This window comes from Nicotiana tabacum, chromosome 7 (assembly GCF_000715075.1).
Source record: "Nicotiana tabacum cultivar K326 chromosome 7, ASM71507v2, whole genome shotgun sequence".
NCBI lineage: Eukaryota > Viridiplantae > Streptophyta > Magnoliopsida > Solanales > Solanaceae > Nicotiana > Nicotiana tabacum.
The window spans coordinates 24675138-24690398 of NC_134086.1; the positions used below are offsets into that span (position 1 = coordinate 24675138).

A 15261-nucleotide genomic window follows, 5' to 3' on the forward strand; every position below is an offset into this window, starting at 1 on the left:
ACATTCTGTAGTTTGCGGGCCGCATATGAATGGGTATGTGTTGGCAAAGAGGATACTTCGAGCAATTTATTATTGGCTCACCATGGAACGAGATTGCATCAGCTTTGTTCGCAAATGTCATCAATGCCAGGTACATGGTGATTTGATTCATTCTCCCCCATCTGAGTTACACACAATGTCTGCACCTTGGCCCTTTGTTGCTTGGGGCATGACTGTCATTGGACCAATTGAGCAGGCAGCATCAAACATGCATAGGTTTATTATGGTGGCCATTGATTACTTTACCAAGTGGGTCGAAGCTATAACTTTCAAGTCTGTGACCAAGAAGGCAGTGGTGGATTTTGTTCATTCAAACATCATTTGTTGGTTTGGGATTCCCAAGGTGATCATTACAGACAATGCTGTGAATATCAACAGTCATTTGATGAAAGAGGTATGCCAACAGTTCAAGATCATGCATCGGAACTCCACTCCGTATCGCCCCAAGGCGAATGGAGCTGTTGAGGCTGCCAACAAGAACATAAAGAAGATACTTTGTAAGATGGTTCAAGGTTCTAGGCAGTGGCATAAAAAGTTGCCTTTTGCCTTACTAGGTTATCGCACTACTATTCGCACTTCAGTAGGTGCAACTCCTTATTTGCTAGTATATGGAATTGAGGCAGTTATACCTGCAGAAATTGAGATTTCATCCCTTTAGATCGTCGCAAAAGCTGAAATTGATGGTGATGAGTGGGTCAAAACCCGACTAGAGTAGTTGAGTTTGATTGATGAGAAAAGATTGGCTACAGTATGTCATGGTCTATTGTATCAGAAGAGAATGACAAGAGCATACAACAAATAAGTGTGTCCTCGGAAATTCGAAGTGGGCCAGATGGTATTAAAACGCATCCTTCCTCATCAGGCTGAAGCTAAAGGCAAGTTCGCCCCAAACTGGCAGGGGCCGTTCATAGTGACAAGAGTGTTGTCCAATGGTGTTTTGTATTTAACAGACTTAGAAGGCAAATGTATAGATATGTCTATCAATTCTGATGTGGTCAAGAGGTACTATGTATGAATCCTTTGCTTATTTCAGTCGCATTTTGTACTTGGCATGTTCAAGGTTGAAATGACGAAAGCGTTTTGTTCTGCTACCCAAATACTTTTATCCTTTGTTATCCCTTTTGAGCCTTATTTATTTTCTTTCATACCTCTCTTTTGGAATCAGTAACAGAATTAGAGGATATAAAAAATTATGAATGAATGAATGAAAAATGAGAAAAATGAAAAGAAGGAAAAAGAAAAAAGGAGAAAAGAAAGAAAAAAAAGGAAAAAAAAAGAAAAGAGAAAAAAGAAAGAAGAAAAAAAGGAAAAAAAATAGAAAAGAAAAGCAACAAAAACAAACAACTTCGTTTTGAACTACGTTCGACCTGATTCCTTTTAAGGATACGTAGGCAGCCTTACACGATTCGATCCCATCAAAATAAAAATCAAAAATTCCCCAGACCTGAAGAAACTGGGGCAGAAGTTTTGGTTTTGAAAAGATCTGATTCCAAAAGTTGTAATTTTGACCCCTTTTCATCTTAAATTATTTTGAACCTTCATGTCACCCTTTCTTTCTAACCCTGTCCAAAAGCCCACATTACGGTCCAAAGAAAGACCTTCCGACCAATTTTTGAGAATGACAGGTCAAGCGAGATAGAGGTATGATTTACATCATGGGTAACACTTTGTTCATGGGCACAAGAGAGAAAATTTAAAATGAGAGAGTCTTATTGGTGAAAACTCTTACGGGCACCATAAGCCGATGGTGAGTTGAGAGAAAATTAAAAATGAGAGAGTCTTATTGGTGAAAACCCTTGCGAGCACCGTAAGGGGATGATGAGTTGAGAGATGAACAAATGAGAGAGGCTTGTTGGTGGAAACCCTTCGGGGTACTACAAGTCGAATGAGGCTCATGGCTCTACAGAGGAATTGGATTGGTGAAAGCTCGATTTTTGAGGTATGAAGACACGACTTGAACTGAAATATGATTGGTTGGATTGATTAGGCTGATCAATCCGAAATGTATGTCATGATCATTGGAGCTAGCCGTTTCACTCAGATAAGTCTTCTTTTCCCATTATTCTTCATATAGTCATCTGTGTTCAAAATTTCCATTGATTCCTTCTGCCAAAAGTCATTTCACCGTGCTCTTTGAGTCTATCTTTATGAGTATTTTTCGAGTTAGCCCTTGTTGAACAAGCAAGAAAGGATTACAAAGACTACTAACAGCTTCTAAATTGCACAAAGCAGAGTTCGGCCAGACACATCACAATTGACATGATTTAGAATGAGAAGTATGGTGATAACTGAGGTTCAGGCAATCATTTGAATCTTGAATTTTGAGAAAATACAAGGATGCAACAACTTTCAAAATGAAAACACAATACAACAAGTGAGTGTGAGAGATTCAGGTCATTCAGAGGTTTTGTGGTCCAGTTCCAACCAAAAGGTCAAACAACTCCTTGCTGGCCCGAAGCAGATAATCAGAATGAAGCATGGCAGTGGCAGAAGCAGACGCTCAGCAATGATGCCACAAACTAACCACCACGTTTTCAAACTAACAAGATTTTATTTTTCTAAAGCAGGGGCAAGAAAATTTGTTAATCCACAGGGACCTCCCACGAAGAAGGCATGGTTTAGGGGCAAGAAATTCTGTGCAAGATCCTCCAAGAAGAGAGCATGGCTCAGGTAAGTTCATTCTCGGCTTTTCAGGACCCCCCTGGATAATGAGATTTCATTTTTAAAAAAATAATTCTCAGGACCCTCCTGGATAATGGGATTTAGTTTTTAAGTTTTCAGGACCCCCTGGATAATGGGATTTAATTTTTAAAAGTTCTCAGGACCTTCATGGATAATGGGATTTAGTTTTTAAGTTTTCAAGACCCTCCTAGATAATGAGATTTAATTTTTAAAAGTTTTCAGGACCCTTATAGATAATGGAATTTAGTTTTTAAGTTTTCAGGACCCCCTGGATAATGATATTTAATTTTTAAAAGTTCTCAGGACCCTCCTGGATAATGGGATTTAGTTTTTAAGTTTTCAGGACCCTCCTAGATAATGGGATTTAATTTTTAAAAGTTTTCAGGACCCTCCTAGATAATGTGATTTAGTTTTTAAGTTTTCAAGACCCCCCTGGATAATGGAATTTAATTTTTAAAAAAATTCTCAGGACCTTCCTGGATAATGGTAGTTTTTAAGTTTTCAGGACCCTCATAGATAATGAGATTTAATTTATAAAAGTTTTCAGGACCCTCCTGGATAATGGGATTTAGTTTTAAAGTTTTCTGGACCCCCCTAGATAATGAGATTTAATTTTTAAAAAAACAAATTCTCAGGACCCTCCTGGATAATGGGATTTAACTTTTAAGTTTTCAGGACCCTCCTGGATAATGCAATTTTAATTTTTTTTAAAAACAAAAAATTCTCAGGACCCCTCCTGGATAATAGGATTTAGTTTTAAGTTTTGAGGACCCCCCTGGATAGTGAGATTTAATTTTAAAAATTTTCAGGACCTTCCTGGATAATAGGATTTAGTTTTTAAGTTTTCAGGACCCCCCTGGGTAATGGAATTTGTTTTTTAAAACACAAATTCACAGGACCCTCCTGGATAATGGGATTTAATTTTAAAATCTGAGGACCCCTCCTGGATAATGGGATTTAATTTTAAAAGTTCTCAGGACCCTCCTGGATAATGAGATTCAATTTAAAATTCTCAGGACCCTCCTCGATAATGGGATTTAGTTTTTAAGTTTTCAGGACCCTCCTGAATAATAGAATTTAATTTTTAAAAAAAATCTCAGGACCCTCTTCGATAATGGGATTTAGTTTTTAAGTTTTCAGGACCCTCCTGGATAATGAGATTTAATTTTAAAAGTTTTCAGGACCCTCCTGGATAATAAGATTTAATTTTTAAATTTTCAGAACCCCTCTGGATAATGGGATTTAATTTTAAAAAAACAAATTCCCAAGACCCTCCTGGATAATGGGATTTAGTTTTTAAGTTTTCAGGATCCTCCTGGATAATGGAATTTTAATTTTTAAAAAACAATTCTCAGGACCTTCCTGGATAATGGGATTTAGTTTATAAGTTTTAAGGACCCCCCTGGATAATGGGATTTAATTTTTAAAAGTTCTCAGGACCCTCCTGGATACTGGGATTTAGTTTTTACGTTTTCAGGACCCTCCTGGATAATGAGATTTATTTTTTTTTAAATAAATTCTCAGGACCCTCCTGAATAATGTGATTTAATTTAAAATTCTCAAGACCCTCCTGGATAATGGGATTTAGTTTTAAAAGTTCTCAGGACTCTCCTGGATAATGAGATTCAATTTAAAATTCTCAGGACCCTCATAGATAATGAGATTTAGTTTTTATGTTTTCAGGACCCTCCTGGATAATGGAATTTTAATTTTTTTTTAAAAAATTCTCAGGACCCTCCTGGATAATGTGATTTAGTTTTTAAGTTTTCAGGACCCCCTGGATTATGGGATTTAGTTTTTAAAAGTTCTCAGGACCCTCCTGGATAATAGGATTTAGTTTTTAAGTTTTCAAGACCCCCCTAATGGGATTTATTTTTTTCAAAAACAATTCTCAGGACCCTCCTGGATAATGGGATTTAATTAATAATTCTCAGGACCATCCTGGATAATGGGATTTAATTTTAAAAATTCTCAGGACTCTCCTGGATAATGATATTCAATTTAAAATTCTCAGGACCTTCCTGGATAATGAGATTTAGTTTTTAAGTTTTCAGGACCCTCCTTGATAATGGGATTTAATTTTTAAAAGTTCTCAGGACCCTCCTGAATAATGAGATTTAGTTTTTAAGTTTTCAGGACCCCCCTGGATAATGAGATTTAATTTTTATAAAACAAATTCCCATGACCTTCCTGGATAATGGGATTTAGTTTTTAAGTTTTCAGGATCCTCTTGGATAATGGAATTTTATTTTATTTTAAAAAAATAATTCTCAGGACCCTCCTGGATAATGGGATTTAGTTTTTATGTTTTCAGGACCCCCTTGGATAATGGGATTTAATTTTTAAAAGTTCTCAGGATCCTCCTGGATAATGGGATTTAGTTTTAAAGTTTTCAGGACCCCCTGGATAATGGGATTTAATTTTAAATAAGAATTCTCAGGACCCTCCTGGATAATGGGATTCAATTTAAAATTCTCAGGACCCTCCTAGATAATGGGATTTAGTTTTTAAGTTTTCAGGACCCTCCTGGATAATGCGATTTAATTTTTAAAAGTTCTCAGGACCCTCCTGGATAATGAGATTTAGTTTTTAAGTTTTCAGGACCCTCCTAGATAATGGGAATTAATTTTTAAAAGTTCTCAGGATCCTCCTAGCTAATGGGATTTAGTTTTTAAGTTTTCAGGACCCTCTTGGATAATGGGATTTAGTTTTTAAGTTTTCAGGACCCTCCTGGATATTGGGCTTTAGTTTTTAAGTTTTCAAGACCCTCCTGGATAATGAGATTTAATTTTAAAAGTTTTCAGGACCCTCCTGGATAATGTGATTTAATTTAAAATTCTCAGGACCCTCCCCTGGATAATGGGATTTAGTTTTTAAGTTTTCAGGACCCCTTGGATAATTGGATTTAATTTTTAAAAGTTCTCAGGACCCTCCTGGATAATGAGATTTAGTTTTTAAGTTTTCAGGACTCTCCTGGATAATGGGATCTAATTTTTAAAAGTTTTCAGGACCCTCCTGGATAATGAGATTCAATTTAAAATTTTCAGGACCCTCATGGATAATGGAATTTAATTTTGAAAGTTCTCAAGACCCTCTTGGATAATGAGATTTAATTTAAAATTATCAGGACCTTCCTGGATAATGGGACCTAGTTAAATTTCAAGACCTTCCTAGATAAGAAGATTTAGCGTAAGTTCTACCTTTAGGAAATATAATTTAGCTTTAAAGTTGTCACTCTTAAGTTGAGATTTAATTTGAAGTTTTCAAGGGCCCTCCTGAATAATGGGATTTAGCTTTTAAATTCTTAGATCTCTTTTAGGTAACATGATTCGATTAACACTCACAGATGCGCCCAGGTTCCAAACTGGGGCAGAAAAATTTCTTTCATTTCGTCCGTTTTGTTGTAATGGCATTCAAGTTTTGGAAATCAGGCGCCCACCTGGATAACAAGGGAATACAATTCAAGTTTGGAAATCAGGCGCCCATTTGGATAACAAGGGAATACAATTCACGTTTTGGAGATCAAGCGCCCACCTGGATAACAAGGGAATACAATTCAAGTTTTGGAGATCAGACGCCCACCTAGATAACAAGGGAATACAATTCAAGTTTTGGCAATCAGGCACCCACCTGGAGAACAAGGGAATTCATTTCAGAGTTACTTCAATTCGCAAATTCATGAAGCATTCGGAACCCGCCTGAAGAATAGGATCCATTTTTCAGTCTCATGTTGAAGATCAAGTAGAGATTCACGGAAGATTCAAGACAAGAAGTAGATAGGATCTTGTATTTTTCTTTTACTTTTGTTGTAATTTTTCCCTTTTATTTTCGATGTAGTTGTAGGAACTGCGGACCGGAACCTCGATGGCATTTCACTCAGTTCTCCACCTCGGTACTCCATCGTCCTTCTCACTTGTGAACTACACGTGGCCTGATTCCTTTATAGCCAAGGATATGTAGGCAGCTCAGATACCAGCGCTCGGTCACATTCTCTTAAACAATGCGTATTTCCCGTAAAAGAGGGGCAGCTGTAGATATGTAATTTTTGACCCACACATTAAAATTACCTTTAATAGTCCTAGTATTTTTAGGATATTTATTTGAGTTTATTTCTATAGGATTTCACTTTATTACTAATTTTAATTCTACTTTTTAGGCACAAAAATTGAAAAAATACAAAATACAAAATACAAAATAAAATAAAATAAAATAAATAAAAAGTTTCATTTTTCTATTTAATTTAGTATTAGGTATTTTTAGAAAGACATATTACTTTCAACTTATTTTTATTCTAATATAATCCTTGAAATACCAAAAAAAATAGTTTTAACTTTAATTCTTAGCTTTAATTTTTATATTAATAGTTTCTCAAAACCAATTAGAAGTTTTTACATTTTTGTAGGTATTTAAATTGGATTTTTCTTCTTTCTTTTGGCCCAATTTTAACAAATAGAGGCCCAAACTTAACAACCCAATTCCTTAAGCCATCAAACCCCTTGACCTGCCCGTTTGACCTGTTACCCGCCCCATTTTACCCTCTAATCCTGGCCATCCATTCACTTTGATCCAACAGCCTCTATTTCTCCCCACCATAACATAAAAACCTAATATTTCCCAAACCCTACCCTAATGTAACTACACCCAAACGGCGCCCCCCCTCCCTCTTCACACGCTTCTGCCCGTCACCAACACCCCAAAACCCGCTGGAAAAGTCATTTTTCCGGCGTTTCACGTAAGCCCTGGTCCCCCCATGGCCCCCCCTCATCATTATAACACGATTTTACGCGTTTTCCTCTCATCTCACGTGCTTTTCGCAATTGTTTGAAGAATCCGGGCCGTTCATGAATGGATGATAGTTAAACGGGGGCCGTAGGATCGAAATCTTTAGATCCTAAGCGTCCATTTGCCTAAAATCCGTTTGTATGAAAGGGTATTCGGAATTTTGGAGTTTTTTTTCCTGATTTGGAGATAAAAAATCGATTTCTTGGTGAAGAAGCATAGGAGGTTCGAGACCCCCTATATATTGGGATGATTTCTCAGATTTTGGGTTCGAGAGGAGGAGACAGAAATTTGGAAAAAAAAACTTGGAGAAAAATTAGGGTTCCTTTGAGATTTCAGATTTTTACGTTTGGTTTGAATTCCAGAAAAAAAAAATACAAAAAATAGTTTGGGTCTAGACTCTTGGTCAAATTTTGTTTCTAGATTTCGAAATCAGGAAAATACCAAAAAAAAATACAATATCGTTCTGCCTTCTTCAGTTTTAATATCGGATTTGGAATTCAACTATGGAGTTTGATCGAGGTTTGCCGTGGAGTTGAAGCAGCCGTCCGAGATCTGTTCGTAGTTCGCAGTCACGTTCAATTTCTGTGGCAATTTTATCTTTTAGAGTTGGTCGTGTACTCACTGTTTTGTCCGACGTTGTTAAAGTGATTCTTTTCCAACAGGTTCATTATGCTACTTCCTCTTTATTTTAATGTAGTTAGTTGTGTCTGTAAATTTGTTGTTGGTTAGTTCATGTGACTGTGGTTTCTTGCCTCTTCTTTAGCTTCTTCCGATGAATTTGGTTTATTATTTAGGTTGAGTTTAATACATGCTTGAATCTGGAATTTATGGCTTCTGTGTTAAATTTGAGCTTTAGTAGACGTAGTCAACTCTTCGAGCTAAGTTGTTTCCTTCGGTCTTTTTTTTTCATGTCAAAATAGTGTCCCTTTAGGTTAAGTGGGTAAAATGATTTGAAAGTGAGACTTACAAAAGCTTCCCTCGTAAGTAAACACTTTTTTTGTGAAATTAAAATGAGATAAAGAAGTTCGGTTACTTATTCAATTAGTTGTGTAGAGTGTGGATTTCTGGCAAACATGTTTGGTGGGTTTTGGTTGAAAGTTGGTTGAAATTTTTCATTCACTTATTCTGTTAGATACTCTTATGTGATTAGTGTCATTTAATTTCCGTATCACATTTTGAGTACATAAATTATTTTTGTGGTCTGTTGGAACAATTTGAAAAGTATTGATTTAGTCTTGGTAGCAATATTTGATTAACTTGGGATCTTAAGTGGCTATTTTCTAGTTTTGGTATTGGATAAGTATTGATTTAGTGTCTAAATAACATACGCTCAAAGGCGTTTTGGTGTTAATCTTGAGTCTTGAGCTTCTCAACAGTCTCACGTTTGATCTTCGAGCTATTATTTCCCTATCTTCTTCGACATGTCCTATATGTTTGCTGATAGGTGTTTCCTATTATTTGGTCTATATTTGTCTTGGACAATGAAATATTGGGGAGTAGGGAAGGAGAATTAAGATCTTAAATTTTCCGTTGCTTCTGTTTATTGCTTTATTACTCGCTAGGAGCATGCCTAGGCCGACAACATTTGGGTAAGCAAGCCTTAGGATTTTGTTGGTCTCGAGGAGAAAGGTCGTTCCCTTAGTTAAATTTAACCGGGGAATGCCCCGGAAGATTTGTATATATTTTATCCGGGGTATGCCCCGAAATACATGTAAATGAAGGCCAGAGATTGGGATGAGTAGAATAGAACTTTACTACTTTCTTCTATTTATTTCATCTTTCTTAGGTGGGGACGACCTCTAGCCTCTTGTGTGTTTATTTTATTTTTGTGTTTTTACCTCAATTGAATATTTTAAAGCCGACTAGATCAAGTATGCAACCGTACTAGTTACGGGACTTGGGGAGTGCCTAACACCTTCTCCCCGAGTCAAATGAACCCCCTTACCCAAATCTCTGGTGCGGACTTAGTTTTGGAGTCCAAAGTATTTTAAAGGAAAATCATTTTAAAAACGGTGACCTGGCACACCGAAATCAAAGTCAGGTGGCGACTCTGAGTTATTTCCTTTTGAACATATTTTGTCACTTTTTAATTGAAAATCCTTTTCAAGCTTTGCGAAATCTTTTTATTATGCTAAGAGGGTTTAGTGAAGTAGAGGTAAAAAAGGGGCGTGACATCTCTGGCGACTCTGCTGGGGAATTGCAGGTTCGAGCTGATACTTGATCTTGTTGGTATTTACGATATTCGGTTGAGGTGTTTATTTTCTTTATTTGCTTTGTTTGTTTATTTTGTTTGTTTTATTTCTTGTTTTGTTAGTTATTTGTTTATCGCTCTTCCTAATGTGTTACTGCTTTATAAACTGTCATTATTTGCATAACCATGGGTCTTCTTTCTGCAACAAGTCTCAGAGTACGCATCGCATGCACGAACTCTTTGTTGAGTCACCCTTAATTTAGGAGGGGGCCGTCGGATGTATGGAGTGGGTGGAAAGCTTGAGCAACCACCATCGACCATACGCTCCCCCGAATTGCCTTGTTAGTGAACCCCATACTTAGGTCAGCCTTTAGGTCATTTTTATTTGCATCATGTAATTTAGACCTAGCAGGGCTCGGTCCCAGGTACTGTGTCCCTTTGTAGGAAGCCTATCTAAATTTTGTCAAAATGGGCCCGTGGCCCAAAAAGACATCCAATCATCCCAATGTGATATATGTTGCATCTTTGAGAGTAAAAAGGTCATTTTGGGGACGGGATGCTTGGAAAAGAAGGGTGAAAAATGAAGCAAGTAGGGCCCACTCGCATCTTTCTTTCATAGTTTTCCAAAAATCAAAAAAAATTGAAAATGAAAAATCCAAAAAAGATTTTAAACTCTCCCATTATTTTTCAAAAATTTGAAAAAACGAAAGAAAAAGAAAATCCAAAAAGATTTTACACTTTTCCATTATTTTCCAAAAAATTCAAAAAAAAAGAGAAAAAGAAAATCCAAAAAAATTTACATTTTCCATAATTTTCCAAAAATTCAAAAAAATAAAAAAGAAAATCCGAAAGTTTTTACATTTTTCGTCATTTTTCGAAAAGACAAAAAATATAGTTTTTTTTTTCAAATTAGTTGCATCTTCCCGAACTACGCGAACCTGATTCTCGTCTTCCGGGGCGGGATACGTAGACGACTCACATAAGGTTCGGTCTTCCTAGTAGGTCCTAGGTTCTTGTCTTCCGGGGTCGTAGCCAAATCTTGCATGTATAGCCGTATTTGGCCACATCGGTCGTTTTTGCAAAAATAGGAGTATTTTCTCAAAGAGTTTGTTATCTCCTGTCTTAGAGCCCTGAGTCTACAATAAAGTATCCTCTCGATTCTAAGGTCCACACCCTGTTAAAATTTGCGTTTCTAGCCACTTTTGGCCACATCAGTCATTCCTGCAAAATAGGGTTATTTTTGCAAAAGTGGTTCAATTACCCATGTCTTAGGATCTTGAGTCTTCAACTCGGTGTCATATCACTTTAAGGTCCATCCATGTCGTGTTTGCGTCCCTAGCCACATTTGGCCATATCGGCCATTTTTGCAAAATGTGCCATTTCCGCAAAGTATTTTTAAGGCCATGATAGTTGGGATGTTGGAGTCATGTAAGCTTTAAATGGATTATTTTTCATGCATTAGGGGTCAACTTTGTCAAGTTTGCACTAATAGCCACTTTCAGCCACTTAGACCATTTTGCAAAATATAGCCAAATCGTGTCTTGCATTTGTCCACTAGGAAAGGTTGTGGTGTCACCTAGTGTCCCTAGTCGCTAATCATGTTTTCTTCATTCAGGTATGGACCCGCTGATTCGATCCAAAGTGCTGATGGTAGTAAAGATTCCTAGGAAATTAAGCAAGTGGTGGAAAATGTTTTCGTTGTTAGAGCAGCATGAGTTAATGCAGAAATTGGGCACCCTCACTTCCCTTCTTGATATCACACCTTTCCCAGACTTAGCGGAGGCGATGCTGACTTATTGGGATTCACAAAATTTGATTTTCAGATTTGAAGAGTGTGAGATGACCCCTACCTTGGCAAAAATGTCTAGTCTCACTCGTTTAAACTATATAGGCAAGGACATGATACTTCCCTGAGACCATTCTAGGACAAGATTCCTCAGCGACCTGGGCCTGAAAGATAACAAACATTTAAAATGCCTCGAGCAGTCCTGGATATCCTTGGATTATTTGTTTTCTAGATTTGGACCACAGGATAGTTTTGACGTCTTTTTGGGATGAGTTCTGCACAACCAAGGCAAAGTGGCAAAGACGTCGCCTCGAAGCTTTCAACCTTGCTTTGTTGGGATTATTGGTTTTTCCATTAGATGAGAGGCACATTAGCACCCGTATACAGTCAGTGGTAATGGCACTATTTCATAAGAAGCAACGCAAAACCGTTATCGTTGTGTTGATGATCTTAGCGGAGTTGTACCGAGCCCTAAGTGAGGTTAGAGGAGGTGTCAGGTATTTTGAGGGAAGTAACCTTTTGCTACAATTGTGGATGATGGAGCATTTGCACACCGCTTCCTTACTTTGTCCCATCGACTGTACCTTGAGGGATCTGTGGTATGTATCGAGCATAGGATGAAATCTCCTAAGTTTACATACCCAGTAGGTGTCACAGCTTGGATTGAGTTCCTTGGTTTGAGGATAAATGGGAATGTTTTGTGGGCTTACCTTTGGCTACCTTTAGATGAGATCTTGGTAGGATGCCTCATGCAGCCTTTCTGGATGCTGATAGGACTTAAGTGTGTCAGGTCGTACACTCCCGTTAGAGTAATGCGACAGTTGGGCAGAAGACAAGAGGAGCCTCCAACTTTGAATCTTCGGAGGCTCATCATGAATTTTAGCAAAAAAGCAGCTGACGAAATCAAGTACGTACAATATTGGAACAATGCAAAGAGGATGAGGAAAAATACATTAGTAGAGGACGTTGGCAAGCCCGAGTGTACTCAGGAGTACATGATTTGGTTACAGTCCGTCCCACCAGGGGGTCAGCACCCCATTGCCAGCACAACTTAGGGGTCGGGCAGTTCAGACAGATGATTTTGAGGAGGCATCGGACTAAGATCCTTGGGATAAGCTTGAGTTGATAAAATCTCAGTTAGCGGGATTGGCAGCAAACGTGGAGCAGCATGGCCAGTATTTGTTTAGGGTCCGCCTTCAGGATGCGGGGGCACACACAATGGCCTTTATTCCCAGCATCGGTGTTTCTTTACGAGGCATGTTACAGAGTTTAAGCATAACGGACAGCCCAGGACCATCCCAGCCAGGACCGTCGCATTCAGGAGCAGTTTGAGGAGTTATTCTATTTAGACGTTTTGAGATTGTCTTATGTTGTCCTTTACTTTCGTGTCTTGTCTAGGAGTACTGAGTCCTTTAGGTAGTGTCAGAGTCTGTCATAGTGTAGTCGAGTCTATCATGTTTTTCATTATCGTAATTCCCATTGTATTTTAATATCGAAACGTTTTTAAATGAAAAATCCCAAAAAAGATTTTATTTTTAGTTTATTTTCCATCACTCTTCCAGAACTACGCTCGGTCTGATTCATGAGGGACATGATACGTAGACAACCTACATCGGGTTCGATCAAATCATTTTTGGTTCAAAATAAAAAGAGAAAGAAAAAGAAAAGAGTGATAAGAGGTGTTGGAAAAGAAAGAGAAGGAAGGATTGAAATGAGCAAATTGGGATGATGCCATATGACCCTTCGACCCTCAAAACCATTTTAGAACCGTTAATTGTTGCTAGGTGCATTGCATGTAACTTGATATTATTATTTGATAAATGCCCTAACGCTAACATGGTGGTTGTGTTGTTGTCCTCTGTAATCTTTATTTAATAACAGGAAGGTGGTTAGTTTGTTGGCATCCTGGGAAGTCATCCATACAATACCCGATCAAAGCGTCAAACAGTTATGGCTAGCAAGGAAACAGACGCTGGAGTTGTAGACCCACCAAGGGATATTGTTGAGTCGGAATCGAAACTGCAAGAGGAGGTCCGGAGGTTGAAGCATCAGATGGCGGAAATGTATCAAGCATGGATTAAGGGACACCCTCCACGCTCGTTCCCTACCAACTACACAGAAAACCCGATTTCCATTCCACCACTCTCTCAATCCCAGATGCCCAATACCATTGATCTTTCCCCACAACATGCACCTGGCTTTACCCCTTACCACAACTACCCCGGTACTTCAACCCAAACTTTTCATGCTCCGCCAGCCAAAACAACCTCGTACCCTACTCCGACATCTGCTCCTATTTTTGTACCCCCTCCACAAGCTACCCTCCATTGATCCTCTAGTGAGCCCGCATTCCCCGCTACAGATGCCCACTACAATGCACTGGAGCCCACCTTTAAAGTCCCAGATCCTTACTCTTACACTCCCCAATTTGAGCCTCATGTTGAAACTGACAAACCACCCAAGAACGCAGAGCAAGAAGAGATGTTTAGGAAGGTACAGAGTCTGGAGCAATCGTTGAGAAATATGCAAGGGTTGGGAAATCAAATGAGTGTGGCCTATAAGGATTTGTGTTTGTTCCCAGATGTCCAACTGCCTGTCGGGTTCAAGATGCCCAAGTTTGACTTGTATGACGGACATGGGGATCCCGTAGCTCATCTAAGGGGCTATTGCAGTAAAATGAGAGGCGCCGGAGAAAAAACGAATTACTGATGGCATACTTCAGCCAGAGTCTGAGTGGGGCAGCTTTAGAATGGTACACCCGCCAGGACGCTAGCAAGTAGTACACCTGGGACGATATGGCTCAGGCCTTCGCCCGACACTTTCAGTACAATATAGACATATTTCCAAACCGCCTATATCTGACCAAGGTGGAAAAGAAACCCAGCGAAAGCTTTATAGAATATGGGTTCCGATGGAGGGAGCAAGCTGCACGAGGCAATCCTCCGATGGAAGAAGACGAGATGGTTAAATACTTTTTTCAAGCCCTGGAGCCCACTTACTATGGCCACTTGATCTCAACCATTGGTAAGTCTTTCAATGATGTGGTAAAGATGGGAGAAATGGTGGAAGAGGGGCTCAAGTCGAGCAAGATCATAAGCTATTCTGCTATAAAAGCAACTACCCATGCAATCCAGAGTGGTATCGGAAGTTTTCTAGGCAAGAAGAAGAAGGACGATGTCGCCATGGTTGTCTCTGGACCATGGTAGGGCCAAAGGGGTTCACTGTATCAGTACACCCATCCTCGACCCCGACCTCAAACCTACGCCCAAGCTCCATATAATCCACCCCAATATTACTTCTCCCCGCAAAACCCCCAATACTCAGCAAGGCCATCCCAATACTTTGTTCACCATGCACAGTCATATGCTCAACCCCCTCCTTACCCACAGTGGCGTACCCCAATCCCACAGAATACCTACCCAGCTCCACAAAATACCTATCCACCTCCACAACCCTATCAAAACCCCAATGATTCGAACTTTCGACCAAGGCCAGAGTATAGAAGAGAGAGGCAGCAGCGGAAACAAACTTTTATCCCGCTTGGAGAATCTTATGCTAGTCTATTTCAAAGGTTAAGGCAGTTGGACGTCTTGAGGTCGATTGAGTCAAAGATACCAAATCCCCCACCAAAGAACCTCGATTATTCCCTAAGATGTGTCTATTGTTCTGACGCTCCAGGGCATGACATAGAGAAGTGCTAGCATTTAAAAACGGCAATCCAGGAGCTCACTGATACAAACCAAATTGTAGTCCAAAGCCCAGACACGCCAAACATCAACCA

At 38.9% G+C, this 15261-nt stretch overlaps 1 long non-coding RNA gene across 1 annotated transcript; it reads left to right on the plus strand.

Moving 5' to 3' along the window:
- Nucleotides 1-7772: 7772 nt before the first annotated feature.
- Nucleotides 7773-13015, plus strand: LOC107803114 (uncharacterized). Its single transcript, XR_001651951.2, has 2 exons — nt 7773-8165; nt 11310-13015. It is a non-coding gene; the product is annotated as an uncharacterized LOC107803114 (long non-coding RNA).
- The last annotated feature ends 2246 nt before the right edge of the window (nt 13016-15261 follow it).